This window comes from Mus musculus, chromosome Y (genome assembly GCF_000001635.26).
Source record: "Mus musculus strain C57BL/6J chromosome Y, GRCm38.p6 C57BL/6J".
Lineage (NCBI taxonomy): Eukaryota > Metazoa > Chordata > Mammalia > Rodentia > Muridae > Mus > Mus musculus.
The window spans coordinates 80,260,919-80,279,645 of record NC_000087.7 but is presented as its reverse complement, the minus strand read 5'-3'; positions in this window follow the sequence as shown (position 1 = coordinate 80,279,645).

Sequence of the window (18,727 nt, the reverse complement as noted above, 5' to 3'; positions counted from 1 at the left end):
AGGAAAAAATGATGTGCATACATTGTGTTTTCCAAAAAGAGTAGGAAATGTAAAACATTTAAGCAGTGGCATGTTGGTTTCTAATGCCAGGAGATGACTAACATAGCAACAGACTAATAATGTATCCTCTTCAAAAGTTAAAAGAAAACAGCAACAACAAGAAGAGAACAACAATCACAAGGAACCATGTCATCCGTGGCATCTTTAGGAGGATGTGCAGCACTCTGAACATGGTTCCAAGGACTTTAGTAGATGTCTATTGCGTTGTCAGCCTGACAGGTTTGTGTTCAACCATCCATGTCTGTATACTAAGGTGGGGAACAATCCATCGGGGATGAGTGACCTAAAGATGATGAGTTCTACTCCCCACTCTCCTTGCTGCTCTGGAGACTTCAAACCTGAGGGGAGGAATGTTATATTGATGAGTATGAGAATGCTCAAATCCTTTTTGTCTACATTGTGTAAATGTGGCATCTCTTTAAGTGAAGTGTAAGACCTGCTTGGCCAGAAGGTACAACCAGAGGCCTGTTGAATAAAGATGCTACTATAGAGACCCCATGTAATGAGAAAGGTCTTTCTGAAGTACCCTTGGACAGAGGTGGAATTTAAGATCCAATTATTCAAAAATGGCATGTAGGCACTACTGTAGGCCTTATTGTCATACAGAGAACATCCCCAACACTAATCAGAGATGTATAGCTAGTGGTCAGAGGTGAGTGGGTAATGGACATTGGGAAGAAATGAGACCCTATGAGCCATGAAAAATAGATAGGACCCCAATGGTCAGAGGGGAAATACACGAGGGCATCTTTGTGAGAATTTGGAAATCTAAAACCCCTTTGTACAGGTAAACTAGTATGTTGGTTGGGTAGAGTTTAAATTTGCATGTTCTTTCCTTGACATGAGCTCAAAGACTCAGCCTACCTCATGCAGTGGAGCCCATTCCAGGTACTTCCTTACAGCTAGCAACTCCTCATCAGAGACTAGAGCATCTGTCCACTGTAGTAAATGTGGTGCCGGATCAGGAAGCAGTCTGAGCACTCACCAAAAACCTGGCTGACAATTCCACACTAGTTCTTCTTCTCAGGCATATGTTCTTCTCCTGGGTCTAGGTATGAATCGTGAGGAATACATCATTTTAGTTTCTGCATTGAGGAAATGAGCTTTTGTTCTGGGCTGTACTTCTTAATGTTCGGCTCAGGTAATTTAAGCTTGGGTGGTCTGGAGGTCCATTTGGGAGTTAAAATTAGAGGAGGGGGTGACTAAGTGTCTCCATCAGAGGAGAACATTGCAAGGTCATTATTGGTCAGAAAGGCATATTTGATGACCACTTGGGGAAAATGAGATCTGAGGCCCCTGGTAACTCAGAGTCAGTAGATTGAAATCTTTTTGGTCAAAGCAGAAGGATCTGAGGCCCAATTAAATAGACTTAGTAAGTTTACTCCCACAGGGGCATATTTAGAATGTCTGAGAACCCTTTGGATATTGGTGGACGGTAGCTCTCTATTAGAACAGGGAGGGCTGGTATATCTTTTGGTTAAAAGTGGAATATTTCAGGTATAGTCTAAAAGCAAATTCAGTAAAAAGACAGTAATTGGAATACTTTGGGCAAGGAGAGACATATGCAGTATCCCTATGTGCAGGAGAAGAATTGTTTCTGCCCGTCTCAGGATTGGTGATAGATCTAAGATTCTCTAAAATAGGAGGATGGTGATAGGAGCTTCATAGGATTGTATAGAATAATTTTGTCCTGTTATTCCTATGTCTGAAGCACTATTGATCAGAAATTGAACACTGATTGATACCTTGAGAATTCTAGGACATTCCAGGTACTTACTCCTTCATCAGCTCCAAACATGAAATCACAATCAAGAATACACATCATCTGAATGTCAGTGGTAGGCATGACAACAATCTTAGAAGTCTTTTAAGAGGGTGTAATGTAGTATTTTCTGGTTTAGTGTCTTCCTTAAATATATGTCCATCCACACATTCCTCTGCATGGAGGCCAGGATGTCTCTGTCTAAGGTAACAAAACAAAGATAGTAAACTGATTTACCCTTACCTTGATACTCTTCTGTTTGGGATTTCAGTCCAGTGTGTTCAGAAATCTCTTAGGTCAGAACAGTGCTTCCCAGACCACGGAAATTAGAAGTTATAGGTAGGACATACACTGGGAAGATGGAGAATCTGGGGGATTTCCTCAAACACACTGTGCTCCACAGAGGTTGGAGCACTCTCTGTTGTAAATGTCTAAATATTCCTAAAGTAAGATAGGGGAGGAGCTTGGGCAGTTTTGCACAGAAGTAGGATGGTTGTGCCCTTCATCAAAGAGGTAATGTGGCAAACTTCATGAGAATAAAGAAGTTGAAGCATTCTGGTCATAAGCAGCATTTCTGTGACACTTTGCAAGTGTGAAATTCTAAACCTACTTGTAAGAAGTGTAAAATCTCTGGCTATTTTCAATAAATAAGAAATACCATTTCACATTGGTGAAAATGCAAATACCTTCTGGAAAAGAGGGAGTCCCAGTATTGCTTGATCTGCTTACAAATCTTTTTTGTAGAATTTAGGATATCCACATATTTTATGTAGTGTGTGGAAAGCAGGCAGCAATTGTTTCAGTATTCCAACAGGTTGGATGGTTATCTTTGGTCTATGAAACTTTTAGTCATATGACATAAGAGCAAGGCCACTTTTCTTGAATGAAGGAATGTCTCCGAATATTTGTAACAGGAAGAAGTTTGGAAGTAATCTTAGACAGTTGTAATATAGCAGGCACACATAGTCAATAAGACAAGATCTATTTACACTTTACAAGAGAGGGTAGGTATGTGTCCACCACTGAAAAAAAAAAGGAAATATTTCAGTCCAATATGGGCATTCGAGAAGGCTTTGTTGCCCAATAGACACAGGGAGAAGAGGACATATTTATGACTAGATGTGGTGTGTCTGAGGCTCCCATAGGGAGAGGGAGAGGCACTGAAGCCCTGGTATGACTGGATGACATTTATAGACCTCTTCGACAGAGGATGTGAATTTGAGAACCACTGGAACAAAAAGAGTCATTCTGGTGCCCCTTTCAAATGAGGAGTTCGATGTGAGACACAGTTAAATGGAAATTTTTGCCCTCCATCAGATAGAGAATAATTTGGAATTCTTTCTGATCAGAGAGGGTAATTATTGAAGACCTTTTGGACTGGAAGTGAAGTTTGGGGCCTGGGGCAGGTAGAGATGATCTCAGGCCTGTCAGGCTTACAAGACAGATATTGGACCCTCATGTATACAGAGGGTACATTTGATATATAATGGACACAAATTAGTGGTCTAAGTATTGATGTAGAAGATTAAAGCAGAATTAGAGTCTGCTTAATGTCCCCAACCTCTTTAGGGTTAAGGAAGTGACCTAGCCTACCTTAAGCAGGAGAGGTAGGACTGCTTCACAACTTAGAAGATTCCCATCTTCACATACACCTTGGTAAGCCTGGCAGCAATACAAGTATTATGCACCAGGCATGACTGTAAGTCTCTAAGCACTCTTGAAGCTTATCATCAGTTATATGGGTGTTTGCATGAAGGATGGTACGAAGGATAGATGACCTAAGTTTCAGGCTCTGTTAATGCAGGGCAGAATTAAGTGAAGTATAATTTCCTAGAGACCATCGTTGGAGGGAAATGATCTAAAGCTCATGATTGGAGTGTTATATTTGAGGCTCATATGTATGTAAGGATGCTCTTAGGATACCTGGATTTTGGTACCCTTGGGAAAAATGAAAATTCTGAGATTCCAATAGTAAACTCCAGTCATAATTATAACTGACCTTGGGCAGAAATGGAAGGTTTTGGGTATTGTTGGTAACAGCAGTAGGTCATGAAGGCCACCTATCCCAAGTGAAATTCTGATAACCCTTCATCCAAAGGTGATGGTATGAGATACCTTGAAAACAGGTTGAGTAGCATGTGTTCATACCTACAACTTCTATGACCTTCCGGACCCATTTTGCTTAAAAAGAAAGAACCTGGGGCTGGAGAGATGATTCAGTGGTTAAGAACACTGACGGCTCTCCCAGGGCTCCTGAGTTCACAAACATCTGTAATGGTATCCAGTGCCGTCTTCTAATGTGCAGGCACACATGCATAGAGAACACTGTATATATAATAAATAACTAAATACTTAAAAAAGAAAGGAACAAAGGAATGAAGGAAGGATGGAAGGAAGGAAGGAAAGAAGGAAAGAAGAGAAAGAAATTTAGGAGGGAAGAAAGAAGGAAGGAAGAAAGAAAGAATGAAAGAAAGAAAGAAAGAGAGAAAGAAAGAAAGAGAAAGAAAGGAGAGGAAGAGAATGAAGGAGGGAGAGAGAGAGAAAGAGAGAGAGATAGAAAGAAAGAGACAGAAAGCAAGAGAGAGAGAAAAAAAAGAAAGAAAGAAGGAAGGAAATAGAAATAAAGAAAGAAAGAAAGAAAGAAAGAAAGAAAGAAAGAAAGAAAGAAAGAAAGAAAGAAAGAAAGAAAGAAAGAAAGAAAGAAAGAAAGAAAGAAAGAAAGGAAGGAAGGAAGGAAGGAAGGAAGGAAGGAAGGAAAGAGAAAGGGAAGAAAGTAAGAAAGAAAGAAAGTAAGAAAGAGAGAGAGAACGAAAGAAAAAGAAAGGAAGGAAGGAAGGGAGAGAGAGAGAGAGAGAGAGAGAGAGAGAGAGAGAGAGAGAGAGAGAGAGAGAGAGAGAGAGAGAGAGAGAGAAAGTAAGTTAGTTAGTTTCAGGCCATGATTAACCAAGTAGCAGGATCAAGTCACCACATTGTGCAAAAGGGAAAAATCTAGTTTATCTTGGGTAGAGGGAGAACATAATGGTAGTGCATAGTTTGCTTCCATCTAGTCTCCCCACCTTCCATTATCCATATATTGTATATACTGTTGGGAAGAATACAAGGAACAATCAGCACACTCTTCCAACAGGGAGAGTGGTTGTCTGACCTGAGGTTGTATTTGTCTGTACCTATCTATAACTGAGAGACAGGAACACACCATTTCTGACACCTAACTCTAGGAAGATCACATGCATATTAGTTTTCTTTCTATGTTCTGCCCTCTGCCCTACACTCAGAAACATTTGAGAGCCCACTGTGAAGTTGCAATTGTGTTTGCCTTGCAATCTTTCTAATAGAGAGTGGCACTGAGGTAATATGAGTTTAAGTCAAGTTTAAGGTGCCCTTGGAAAGAATACTCTTGGGCATCCCAAGAGGCTATATCTGAAACTCCTATGACTACAGGTATAATAAATGAAACCCTCTTGGCCATAGGATCCAAACCTGAGGTCTCTGTCATCATTGCTCCATGACACATACACCCTTGGCAAGCAATTAGATGTCTATGTTCCCTGAGGTTGAAGGAGGTAATTATAGCCCCCTTTTGTACTACAATGAACTGCATGTGAGTGGACATCATTCTACCTTTTTCAGTGGGAATGGCATAAAGCTTACTTAGTCTGGGGCATCTTTTTTTAATTAGATATTTTCTTTAATTACATTTCAAATATTATCTACTTTCCTAGATTGCCTTCTGAAAATCTCCTATGCCTTCTCCCTCCCCCCGCTCCCCAACCTACCTACTCCTGCTTCCTGGCCCTGGCATTTGCCTATAATGGGGAATAGAGCCTTCACAGGACCAAGGCCCTCTCTTCCCATTGATGACCTCCTAGGCTATCCTATGCTACACTTGTGGTTAGAGCCACAAGTTCCACCATGTGTTTTCTTTGATTGGTGGCATAGTTCCAAGGAGCGCTGGGGGAGGGGTACTAGTTAGTTCATATTGATGTTCCTTCTATGGGGCTTCAGTCCCTTTCATGTCCCTGGGTATTTCTCTGGCTCCTTCATTGAGGACCTTATGCTCTGTCCAATGGATGACTGTGAGCATCCACTTTTGTATTTGGCAGGCAGTGGTTTGGGACATCTTTTGTCACAAGAGATATGACTGAGTCCCACTTTCAACGAAACTGAAAGTTTGAGGGTATTTCTACTAAATGAGTACTTTAGACAATCTTGGGCAAACAGAGAAGGTCTGCAGGAGGCTTAGTCATAGGAGGAATGTCTGACATTCTCTTCAGTGAAAAACAAAACAAAACAAAGAACTGAGGTAACTTGGGAAGAGAGGAAGTACTGGGCACTTAGGAGTAAGAAAAATAATGAGACCTGGTTGGTACAATGGTATGCATTAGAAAAACCTTGGAGAGGGGGTAAGTGCCATGCAACATCCTGTTATGTATGAATGTCCCTTTTAACTTGATTAGTAAAGGAAGTCCCTCCACTGCTCTTCAGCTTCCAAATCTTCCTTAGTTGGTAAAAGTTTCACATCCTGTGATTAGTCTGAGGGAGTTCAGAGAACATTCCAAGCCTTTTCAAACAGCCTGGATGTCTGTCCCTGGCTAGGTTGCCGCCTTCAGTTTGTCTTAATATGTACATATATAGGCAACAACAATTCAATTGGATTGCAAAGCATAACATAGGATCCATTCAATAATTCTCTCTCTATATATATATGAATGACCTGGGACCACAAACCAGAGAAAAACAATATATTTCCCCTGTCATCCTTATAAAAGTGAAAGGCTTGAATCTTACTTAATTAGAGAATATACATTTGATATAGTTCAAAGTCATAAGTGAATGCTTGAGGATACAAGGCATCATGCACTACTATTCAAAAGAGCATATCTAATAGCATTTTAGGAATAAAGAATAGTGGGACCTTCCTTTGGTCAAACACAGTGGTTAATGCCCCCTTCCCTTGCAGAAATGGACAAGATCCAAGGCCATATTTTGGGGGAAGGAAAAGACTGAACCTCACTCAGCCTCACCCAGGTTAGTTCTCTTGGCTACTTCAAAAAACAAGGAGTGTGAGAGGAATCCTGGGAACATAGGAGTTATGAGAACCTCTTCTCAGAATGGTAAGTTCCAAGACCACCTTCAACAGAGAAAAAATCGTGAATGTCTTAGTTCCTAAAGTAGAGGTCCCCAGTCATATTTTGCAGGTCAGAAATATCCAGTTCACCCATGGTCAACAGGGTAAGTTTCTAGGCTTCACTGGGTACTGGAGGAATGTTCAGACTCTGCCTCACTAGCTTCCAAGTATTTCCCCCATATGCATACCCTGTGTAACATCTTTGAGAGTCCAGTCAGTGGTCACAACAATCTCCCAGCATAAGTAGTTATGCAAGCATTGATGTTTCCTCGAGGCTGTGTTCAGCTGCACACATCTGTGAATAAGAGATAGGAATGGTGCATTTTGATGACCATTTTTGAAGCACAGGATACGAGAGCCAATTTCAGATTTCTATTTTCTGTCCTATGATCTAAAAGGATAGAAAATGTGAGGTGTCATTGGTCGTGTATGTATTGTATGGATATGTTTAAAGCAAACATAGTTAATAGGGGTATTTGCGAGGCACAGCCAGAAGAGAATCTCTGGTGGTTCAATAATTGCACAGATGGACCTGAAGTGTCCTAGTACAGAGAGTAGATGTATGAAACGCCCCTTTGACACAGGAGCTAGTTCTGAGAGCCCTTTCAATAGTCTTTGATTTCCCAGGACCCCATTTGTAGAAACTGAAGTTCTAAAATCCACTTGGTGAATTGAGGTAGACAATAGGCCCAGATTCCTACTGGGAAGACAGGGAATGTTAGATTCTCTTTTATGTAGAATGAGTGGTATAAGTCTCTTATGGTCTGACATCCCTTTAAGGAAAAATGATTCAAAGCTACTTGGTAGGATTAGGAATATTCCTTATAAGGCATAATACATGTTTTAGGCGACATTTGACCAATAGTGTCTAAGGCAATGTTAGCCCTAGGAGAGTTCTGACATTCTATTCAGTGTAGTGAGAAAAAAATGAGTTACCATGGGGAAATGTGGCCCCCATGTAAAAAAGGAAATCTCAAAGGCCCTCCTGAAAGAGGAGGGCAGACTCCTCTTGAGGCAGAATGTGAAACTGCCATATACACCTCTGTCAAAGGTAAAGGTCCCTGGTACCTTATAGAGTGGAGAATGTTTCCAGGCATGATCATAAGTTTCCAATTCTTATTCAGAGTTTGTATTTTCATAGTTTGTGTTCATTCAGAAGAGACATGGCAGCAACATATTTTTTTTCTTCCAAAGGCTTTCAATGACTGTTGCTGGCTAGTATACTTCTTCGACTTTGTTCATCTATTCAGGTCTAGGCAGAATTAATGAAGTTATTACATTTCTATTGACTTGCCTAAAGGCAGATGGCACAGGTACTTTGCTCTGATTTGTAACTTGGACTATGGGACCTCAAACCAGACTGGACTAGGGTACATTGTTTACAGAAGGAGTCACTTTTGGAAATATGGCTGACCAGCTAGGTATAAAACTACTTTGAAGTATACATTCATATATACTTCATATATTTGAATGACATTTTTGAGAAAGAGAACGAGTTGGGTGGATAAGGAAGAGAAGGAAGGTCACAGAATCCCTCAGACAAAAGTTTACCTTGGGAATTGGAAGATGTCAAAAATAACTTATCAAGTGCAAATGTCCTCATAGTCCAGAATACCCATGTGTTCTGAGACTTTGAGTTTTGCTTGCCAACAATCAGAGCAGTTTTCTTTCAAATTGTTTGGTAAACTCTAGCTCTATGTTCTCCATAAGCTGTACAGCAGCATCCCAGGCATAGGCACCAAAATGGAATTGATCCATTTCAAGTGACAGGCTTAAAATTAAAAATTAGATTAGGGTTCATATAATTACTGTCATGTCCCAGGACATCATTTCAGAGTGTTTGGCATCCCTTCTTTTATTTGAGCATGCCTGGCCATCCAGGTCTGAAGGGAAACTTTAGGACCTCCTAGAGGAATAGACCTCATGGTTCTATGGATAAAAGTGGATTTTCTGAGGTAAGCATAGTCAAGAGAAGTTGATTTAAAGTTTCCTTGAGGAAAAAAAATAAAAAAGAACATTGGCTTGAGTTTTTCATGTCAGTGGCTTTTCTGTAGGCTCCATAAGCAGCAGAATTTGTATTAATCCCCGGTCAAATTTAAGGGTGAGTCTATATTTCCCTAATTCAAAGATAAAATCAAAGATTCTTCCTTGACAGAGTATCTATGTCAAAGATTCTTCATTGAAACCTTTTTGAATCTAGAGTTTACCTTGAACTGAAGGAAAAGTCTCAGAAACATTAGGAAAAACATCTAAGGTTCAGTCCATAATATCAGCAAGCTCTGTGGGATTCCTCAACCTAAATGTATGTCCAAGCCTGCTTTGGACAAACTGGTATGATCTGAGGCTCCCTTTGCTTCAGTGGGAATATGTGATGCCTCCTTAAGTAAAGGTAGAAGGAGTGAGTAGCCCTGGGGAGAAAGGAGTTGCTGATATCCTTGTAACAGGAGAGATGATCGGAGTATAAAATTCCCCATAATATTTTGAGCAAAAATTAAATTGCTTACCTTAGCTCATGAGGTCCTAGCATTGCCACAACTTCTGACAGTTCTTCACAGCCTGGGGTATCCATATCCTTAGCTGAATTAGCAAGGCACCAAATATAGATACCATGATTCATGAAAAGCTTCGGATTGTATCCTCAGCATGATTGCCTCCTAAGAATTATGTTCAACCAACCAGAACTGAGTTATAATGATGATTTCACACAATGTCATGTGACTATACTCAAGAAAGTGGCATAAGGTTCCAGGATTGGCCTCCTCCTCTTGATTTCTGTGAACTTTGAGCAGAGGGAGCAATTCTCCTTGGTCAGAGGTAAAATATCCCATGGGTTCCTGAACGGAAGGGATTTTTATGATTGCCCATTGCATCAAAGGTGTACATTTTATGACCTTGATCATCACAGGAAGGAAAATACTATAGGTTTGGAAAGTAGAAAGTCCCTCAACCCTGTTGGACAGTAGGGGAGTTGCCCTGTTCACCTTCTGTAGAGGAGTTTGTTCCAGGCACTCCAGGCCTCCACATCTTCAGAGAACTCTAAAAAATTCTTATCTCTTAGGACTCCATGAAGATTTGACAGCAATCTGAGGTTTCTTCTGACAAGTTGGCTCAAAGTCCCTGGATTTGTTGTCTATTAAACTTACAACAAAGCACACAGGTGTGGGTGTAGTGTACAGTTACCTTTCTGATGACCAGCTTAAAGAGAGCCTTGAATCCAGGCTGAGGTTTTTATACATTGGCCATGGGACTTGACTCTGGAGTTCTGTGAGGTTTGTTTTGTTTGTTTGTTTGTTTTTGGTTGTCAAAAGTGTATTCCCTAACCAATAAGGTCTGAGGGAGAAGCTCTTAGTTGAGTGGTAGACCTGATTCCACCATGAACAAAGACTGAAACTCTTGTGTATTCTTGGTACCAAGGATTCAGCCTGAAGCACACTAGAGCTGAGCCTGAATATTTGAGATAAACTTCTCACTCACAAGGTCAGTTCTATACCTTGCTTCATCAGAGAGGCATGTCTCAGACCCTTCCAGTGCAGAAGGAGGAAGAATAAAGAGTTTTACTCAAGGTCAGCTGACCCCTTTGGCACACACATAATGTCAGGGGATACTATGATTATAGGAAGCAAGGTTTAGGTGCTCTTCAAAAGATAAACCAACTGGGTGTCAGCCCCCTTGAAGTTATGGGATACTTTACATCTGAGGGGGCCTGACGTGATGGAGTTGATATTTATGCTGGAGGTATAAATTATCCTGGGTCTAGAAGGGTACATCTGAGTCCCCATTGTAACTTCATCAATGCTATTGCATGCTGATAGTAAAAGAGCCAACTTTGTGGCTTTCTTAAAATGTTGTTGGGGTCTGTTGATAAGTCCTTTGCTTATCATGTCATATGTATCAAGGCATCTTCAGTTATTGAGGACCTATGTGACACCTTTGTTCTGAAGTGGTAATTCTGAGGGAAATTAACGAAATTCTGAGGTTTCGGGTTCTCATATGATAATGCTGCCTTCAATACTGGGGAGTTTCTAACATATTTGATTTCGGGGGTTACATCTGAATCCCCCTTGAGTTATTGGTGTAAGTTGTGAGTCACATTGGTTCTATTTCATGTATGTGGGTATACTGTCATTGTCTTCAGACACACCAAAAGGTGGCATCAGGTCCCATGACAGATGGTTGTGGTACAACAAGTGATTGCTGAGAATTGAACTCAGGACCTGTGGAAGAGAAGTCAGTGCTTTTAACTGCTGAGCCATCTCTCCAGCCCCAGCACATTGGTTCTAGACAGGTAAGATGAAGGTCACTTAGGCTATTGGGGATGATCTGAGGATCCCTGGTTCAGAATGGGCATATCAGAAGTTCCCTTGGTCCATACAGTAGTTTAGAAGATCTGTGGTTCTTAAGCTGTAGGTCTGAACCTTACCAGAGAAGAATGCCTGGAGTGTTTTTGAATTCCTAATTTAGACAAAGTGTACCTGATGACTCCTTGAGCCACTGAGAGTGATTTAAGCTCCACTTCATGCATGGGGGGACAGTGTGAGTCTTCTTGGTGCTGAAGGGATAATTCTGAGGTTTGTGTGTCAGAAACAGGACTTGGAGGACCCATTGACAGAGTGATAATGTTGATGTATCCACAAACAATATATAAAGGATGCCATCCTTTAGAGGCAGAAAGGTTCACACCATGTTGGCGAAAGTAGAAATGCCAAAGACTATTGTATCTGTACAAGATCAAGGGTCGATGTGGAGAGGAGAGAAGGCCTGAATATTTCATGTTTGAGACTTCCTGGGAAGCTAGAACACACAAATCATGCAGGCCATGCAACAGCTTAATCAATCTCCAGTGTGCTAGGAGACATTTCCCAGCTAGTTCTCCTGATAAATCTGCTGCCTACTTCTAAAAATGGCAAGGCTTTCTCATTTTTGCTGGTCAGCTTAATGTCTATGTCCTGGGTTCATTAACGTGCTGGCTACTCTTAAGCTCTGAGACTTCAGGAACCCGGGTCCTGATCCTTGGACAGGGGTAATTAGGTCAGAGGATCAGAATAAGAAGCACTTGGTGCACCTTAGATCAAGGGAGTGGATTTTTCATGGACTAGATCAGATCTAGTAGGTAGGTCTAGGTCCTCAATGTTCAGGAGAATCACATAATACTCTCCATGAGGTGAAAATTATATAGCACATTCTTCTGGATACAATTGTGAGCTAATCTTAATCAGAAAGGGGATTCTTGTCCTGCTTTTAGTCACAGGGGCATAGATGAGGCTTCAATGTGCATCTGAGGCAGCTAGGAGTGGAAATTGTAAGTTTGATATACATTTGATGAAAAGAAAAAGTTCTAAATTCATGTTGTTCATAAGGGGCATAGAAAGGGAAAATATGAGGGCAGCTTCTGTATCAAAAAAGAACTGAAAATGCCAGAGTAAGAGAGAGTAGGGCCCAGGCCACCCTCTTGAAATGGACTGCCTTACAGGTTCCGTTTGGCAGGCTGGGGAGCTCTGGTGTGTCCCTGGGCAGAAGGAGGAAGTCAGAAGCAAGGAGTAAGTCGTAAGCCTCCTAGAGCATTTTCGATATCTCTTTTGTCATAAAAAGCACCGGTGAGGCCCAGTTTCTTAGATGGAGCATTTGAGGGGCCACCTATTTCAGCCTGAAGCATTCTGAGCCTTTCTGAAACAGGGATCACAAAGCCAGTGTCCCTTTGGTGAGAACTGGAAAGTCTGAGTCCACATTGGTCTGATTGAGAAGGTCCGACACCTCCTTTAGGGAAGAGGAAAGAACTACAACTCCCCTTTTGCAGTGCGATCCTGTTGAGATTGATTTTCAAATGATGTGTATATTTGTGGCCTCCTAGGTCACAAAGGGGGAACCCAAATTCATATTGTAATGATGGGTCTCTCCAAGAACAGGAGAGAGCAGGTACCACATCCTCTGTTTGAGATATTGTATGTTTGTCATATCTTCGCATAACAGGGAATGTTCCAAAAGGGAATGTGGTACTCCCTTTTGGAGGTATGAATGCCCATAGGATAGGCACAAAAGCTATGGGCTCCCGTTTGGCAATTCTGGAAGTTTTCTCTCCCTCTTGGACATTAGGAATATGTTTTGAGTCCTCCTTAGTAGAAAAAGAAAGGCTGATATCCTCTTGGGGTGATGATGAGTGTTGCACACCTCTATGGGGACTGTCTCCATCTGCAGATGACTCAATGCATTCTTGATCTGTAGGGGAAGCTTGCAGGGCTCCTTGGGTAACAGAGGCTTTCCTCTGTTTTCTCTTGGTAGAAGTAGCGTGTCTGGGAATCTCATGAGGAAGGTGGGATGCCTGAGGCTGTCTTCATGAGAAAGAGTGGTTCGCATGCACACTTCTGTAAGGATGGAGGATGGCTTATCAACCTCATGCTCTGAATTGGAAGCTTTGGTGTCCCATTGGTCTGAAGGGGCTTTTTCTGATGGGGTCAGTAGACTTAGATGGTCTGTGAATGCCTTGGCTTGGTAGGGGACTTCTGAGGCCCACCTCATGAGATGGTGAGCATCTGCAGGCTCCTTTAGCAGAATCAGAAGTGGTGAAGTTTATGTTAGTCATAGTTTTAAGCTTTACACCTCTTTCTTAAATTTGCAAACTCTTACCCAAATTTTGGAAGAATGGCAGTGTTTCCAGCCCGCATGTTTTGAGCGCACATATTTCAGGCCCTCTTGATCTACAGAGGAAGGGCTTGGTCTTGTTTTCCTCAATTTAGAAGGTGTGGGGCAATCTCCTGGAGGAGGAGAATGACTGAGAACTTTTTTACAAAGAATACTAGATCTGAAACTCAATTGAGATGATTTTAAGGAGGAGATGCTCCTTTGAGGAGTAGAGGTAGGACTGGATTCCTTTTCTGCATACTTGGAAGATGTGAGGCTACTTACGGCAGAAGAGATACATTTTAAGGCAACAAGTTCTGAAAGGCAGTATCTGATATCCCTTTCAGGAATTGGGACATGTTTCAATATCCTTTGGTTAAATTTCAAACGTCTAGGGTTCTTTTTGAGATAAGAGAAATTTCTCCATCCATCTTCACGAGGAGGGGTAGGAATAATGTCCCCTTCTGCACAAAGGGACAGTCCCTGAAACTCTGTTGAAGAGGAAGTATCGACGGTTTCTTGGTGAGATGTCACAGGTTTTAGAGGCCCCTGGGCAGGTTGAGAAAGTTCTAGACTTTCCTGGGGAAATGCTGGTGTTCTCAGGATACCTTGTTCAGATACTAAAGGGCCCAGAGCACCTTCATTGGGTTTCAAAAGACACAGAGACCCTAACACAGATGCCAAAGCTTCTGGAGTCCCTGGCACAGATTCTGAACTCTTAGAAATGGATTGTGTATATGTCAGAGGTTCTTCTGTCTCTGGACTAAGTGGTGAAGGAGCTGGTAATTTGGGAGAATCTTGTGTGGCTGACAAAGATTCTATGACCTCTTGGGTGACAGATGGTATTTCTGTACTATTTTGCATACATGCCCATATTTCTAGTGTGTCCTGGGAAGAATCAGAAAGTCCAAGATCTTCTGGATTGGATGGTAAATATCCTAAAGCCTCCTTTTCCAACCAGTGTCCTGGAGGCTCTTGAGGTAACAAGGAAGTTTCTGTAAGCCCTTGGGAAGATATTGATGTTTCTAGTACACCTTGGGCAGACATGGAAGGTCTCCAAGACATTAAGACAGAATGTTACTCTTTCAAATCCAATTGGACAGATGGAGAAGGTCCTAGACTCACTATGGTAGATGCTGAAATTTCCAAAGCTCGTGATGAAGCATTGGATATTCCTGGATTGCCATGTGTACAGGTACAAACTTCCAGGTTCCCCTATAAAGACAGCCAAGGGCCTCCAGCTTCTTGAACAGATAACAAATGTCCTGGATTCCCTTGAGCAGATAGGGACAATGTCAAAGGCTCTAGGGCAGATGATATAGATCCTAGTGTTCCTCAATCAGATAAAGAAATTACCATGGGTCCTTTGGAAGAATGCATAGATCCTGAAGGATCTGAAGCAGATGGATCTGTTTGTTGAACCCCTTGTAGAGAATTCAAAAACTCATTTGGTCCCTGGAATGAAGTTAAAGGTCCCTCTGTAGGTTTAGAGAGGTCAAAAGGCTCTTCTGTGGAAAGGGAAGATCCAAAAGGCTTAGGGAAGAAAGTGAGGAACTATGTTGGGCAGAAATTGCAAGTTCCAGAGGTGAGTCATTGGATATCACATGTCCTGGGGTAGCTGTTGAAAATTTTTGTGCTCCTCATGCAAATGATGAATATCCTAGAGCCCCCTGGGGAGGCAGCAATGTTTCTACAGAGCCTGTGTATTTGCTGAAATCCTCAGAGATCCCTGGTCAGATCTCAAAATCCTTGCTGTATTTTGAGCAGGGTGGTTATATCCCTGACACACTGGTAAAGATGGTGAGTCTGCTACTGTGTAGTGTGTAGATGTGGAGTGAGTTCCTATACCTTGTGTATGTAAAGAAGGACTTGAAAACCTTTTGGAAGATGTAGAATGTTGGGTAGACCTTTGTGGACATGTGGACAGATGTATGGTCCCCTTGTGCAGAGACCGGGACTCACACCTCCTTGAGCAGAATCAGAAGATCCTGGAGTCCTTTGTTCTGAGGATGAAAGACCCAGAGGATTATGAGAACATTCATAGCATTGTGATGTATTCATCATTGCCTGGGCTGAGATAGAAAGTTTCAGAGGCCCCTGGGCAGATTGCAAAGGTGCTAGATACCCTTGACCAAATGGGAAAGTCTTTGCACCTCCTTGGTCAGAACAGGAATGTCTACCAGGTGTTGGCGATGATGGTGGCAATGTTCCTAGATTTGCTGAAGTAGACTGAGAAGATGCTACAGCCTGCCTCACTTGTGAAAAAAGGCCTAAAGCACTGTGTGACTCTTCATATTGTGCAAATATCCCTGTGGCATCTGTTGAATTTTCTCGATTTCTTTGTTTGGGGAAAAATGAACTTTGCATGAGCAAAGTTCCCTCTTGTGCCCTGGAAAATTTCTTGTGTTTTTGAAAAGATGACAAAGCTTCTAGAACCTCTGGAGTAGATACAAGATGTTCCTGAACACCCAGTACTGATGGTGTAGGATAAAAGGTTTCTTGAGATTTCTGGCTAGGTAGGAAAGTTCGAGTGTCCCTTGGGAAACCTGGGGATCTTTGTGCAAAATGATGGGCAGTTGGAGAAAATCCTACTTCTGTCTGACAAGAAGTTGGAGGATGCAAAGTATCTTGAGCAAATGAAACACTTTGTGTATTCCCCTGTTTAAAATTGGGCTTTTAGATACCCTTGGGAAAAACAGAAATGTCCGAAAGCCTCTTGGAAAGATGAAGAACCTAGGGTTCCTTGTGAAGATAAACAAATTCCCAGAGACATCTGCTCAGATGACACAGATTCTGGTCGCACCTGAGTATTTTGGGTAGACCCCAGATGTCCTGGAGTGGGAAGCAAAGCTCCCACAGTCTCCTTTGCAGACAGGGGCTTTCCTACTGTGGCTTCTGCAGATAAAAAAATCCCCTCAGTGCCCTGAGCAGATGTGGAAGACCCTAGAGTTGTTTCTTTAGATTTAGTCACTTCTAGATGGCATTCTTCAGTTGAACAAGGTCCTAGAGTTCCTTGCTCAGATCTCAAAGATGATGGTGACAACTGTAGTGATGTAGTAAGATCCAGGGGCAGTTCAGCACATCTGAAAGTGTTTGAAGTCCCTTGGGTAGATGGAGAACATTCATTTGTTTCTGAAACTGTTGGGGAAGGAGTTGAATGCAGTAGAGCCCCTTCAGCATATCCAGAATATGGGTCATTGCCTGGGCTGAGCTTGAAAGTGTCAGAGGCCCCTGGGCTGATTGCAAATGTGCTAGGGTCCCAGGACCAGATGGGAATGTTTCTGCACCTCCTTGAGTAAAAGATGAATGTGTACCAGGTTCTCAAGGTGATGGTAGCAAAGGTCCTAGAGTAGACAAAGCATATGTAGAAGATTCAGAATTCTCCCTCACTAGAGGCAAAGGGCCCGAGGTAGTCTCTGTGTGATTACATTGCCCCAAGCCCAATATTCCTGAGGAATCTGCCGAAGGTTCTAGATTCCTTCGGGTGGATGACAAAGAACTTAGCACAGGCAAAGTCCCCTCTGCAGCTGTGGAAAAGTCCTTACACTTTTGAGAGGTTAGCACATATCCTTGAGAGTCTTTACTAGATAGAGAATGCTCCTGAGAACCTAGTACAGATGATGAATGTGTTACATATGCTGGTGAATATGGAATGGATTTTTGAGATTTCTGGCTAGGTAGTAATGGCCCAAATTCCCTTGAGGAAAGTTGGGATCTTTGTCTAGAAGGTTCAGAAAGGGGAGAAAATCTCATACCTTTCTGGCAATAAGTTGGATGTTGCACAGTCTTTGGAGAAAATGGCACAGTTTTTACACTCCCTTGCTTAGTTGTGGACAGTTTTAGAGACCCTTGGTCAGAAAGGGAATTTCCAGAAGCCTCTATGGAAGATGAAGAGCTTAGAGTTCCTGGTAAAGAGGAAGAAATTCCCAGAGGCTTCTGATCAGATGGAAAAGACTCTGAGACCACCCGAGTGATTTGGGTGGACCCTAAATGTCCTGGAGTGGGAGGCAAAGTTCCCACTGTCTACCTTGCAGACATGGACTTTCCTGTTTTGGCTTGTGCCAATAAGGAATGACCCCTAGTGCCCTGAGAAGATGCATAAAACCCTACAGTTGTTTCCTTAGATTTAGTCCCTTCAGGTATGCAAGGTCCCAGAGATTCTTGCTCAGATCTCAAAGATGATGGTGACACCTGTAATAATGTAGTATGATCCAGGTGCAGTTCAGCACATCTGGAAGTGTCTGAAGTCCCTCAGGTAGAAGGAGAATATTCATTTGTTTCTGAAACTGCTGGGGAAGGAGTTGAATGCAGTAGAGCCCCTTCAGCAGATCCAGAGATATGAGTCATTGCCTGGGCTGAGATGGAATGTGTCAGAGGCCCCTGGGATGATTGCAAATGTGCTAGGTTCCCGGGACTAGATGGGAATGTTTCTGCACCTCCTTGAGTAAAAGATGAATGTGTACCAGGTTCTCGAGGTGATGGTGGCAAAGGTCCTAGGGTAGGCAAAGCATATGTAGAAGATTCAGTATTCTCCCTCACTAGAGGCAAAGGACCCGAGGTAGTCTCTGTGTGTTTACATTGTCCCATGAGCAATATCCCTGTGGAATCTACGGAAGGTTCTAGATTCCTTTGTGTGGATGACAAAGAACTTTGCACAGGCAAAATCCCCTCTGCAGCTGTGGAAAAGTCCTTACACTTTTGAGAGGATAGCACATATCCTTGAGAGTCTTTACTAGATAGAGGATGCTCCTGAGATCCTAGTACAAATGGTGAGTGATTCCCATCTGCTGGTGAATATGAAATGGATGTTTGAGATTTCTGGCTAGGTAGTAACGGCCCAATATCCCTTGAGGAAGCTGGGGATCTTTGTCCAGAAGGTTCAGAAAGGGGAGAAAACCTCATACATTTCTGGCAATAAGTTGGATGTTGCACAGTCTTTGGAGAAGACGGCACAGTTTGTACACTCCCTTGCCTAGTTGTGGACAGATTTAAAGACGCTTGGTCAGAAAGGCAATGTCCAGAAGGCTCTATGGAAGAAGAAGAGCCTAGAGTTCCTGGTGAAGAGGAAGAAATTCCCAGAGGCTTCTGATCAGATCCGAGTGATTTGGGTGGACCCTAAAGGTCCTGGAGTGGGAGGCAAAGTTCCCACAGACTGCTTTGCA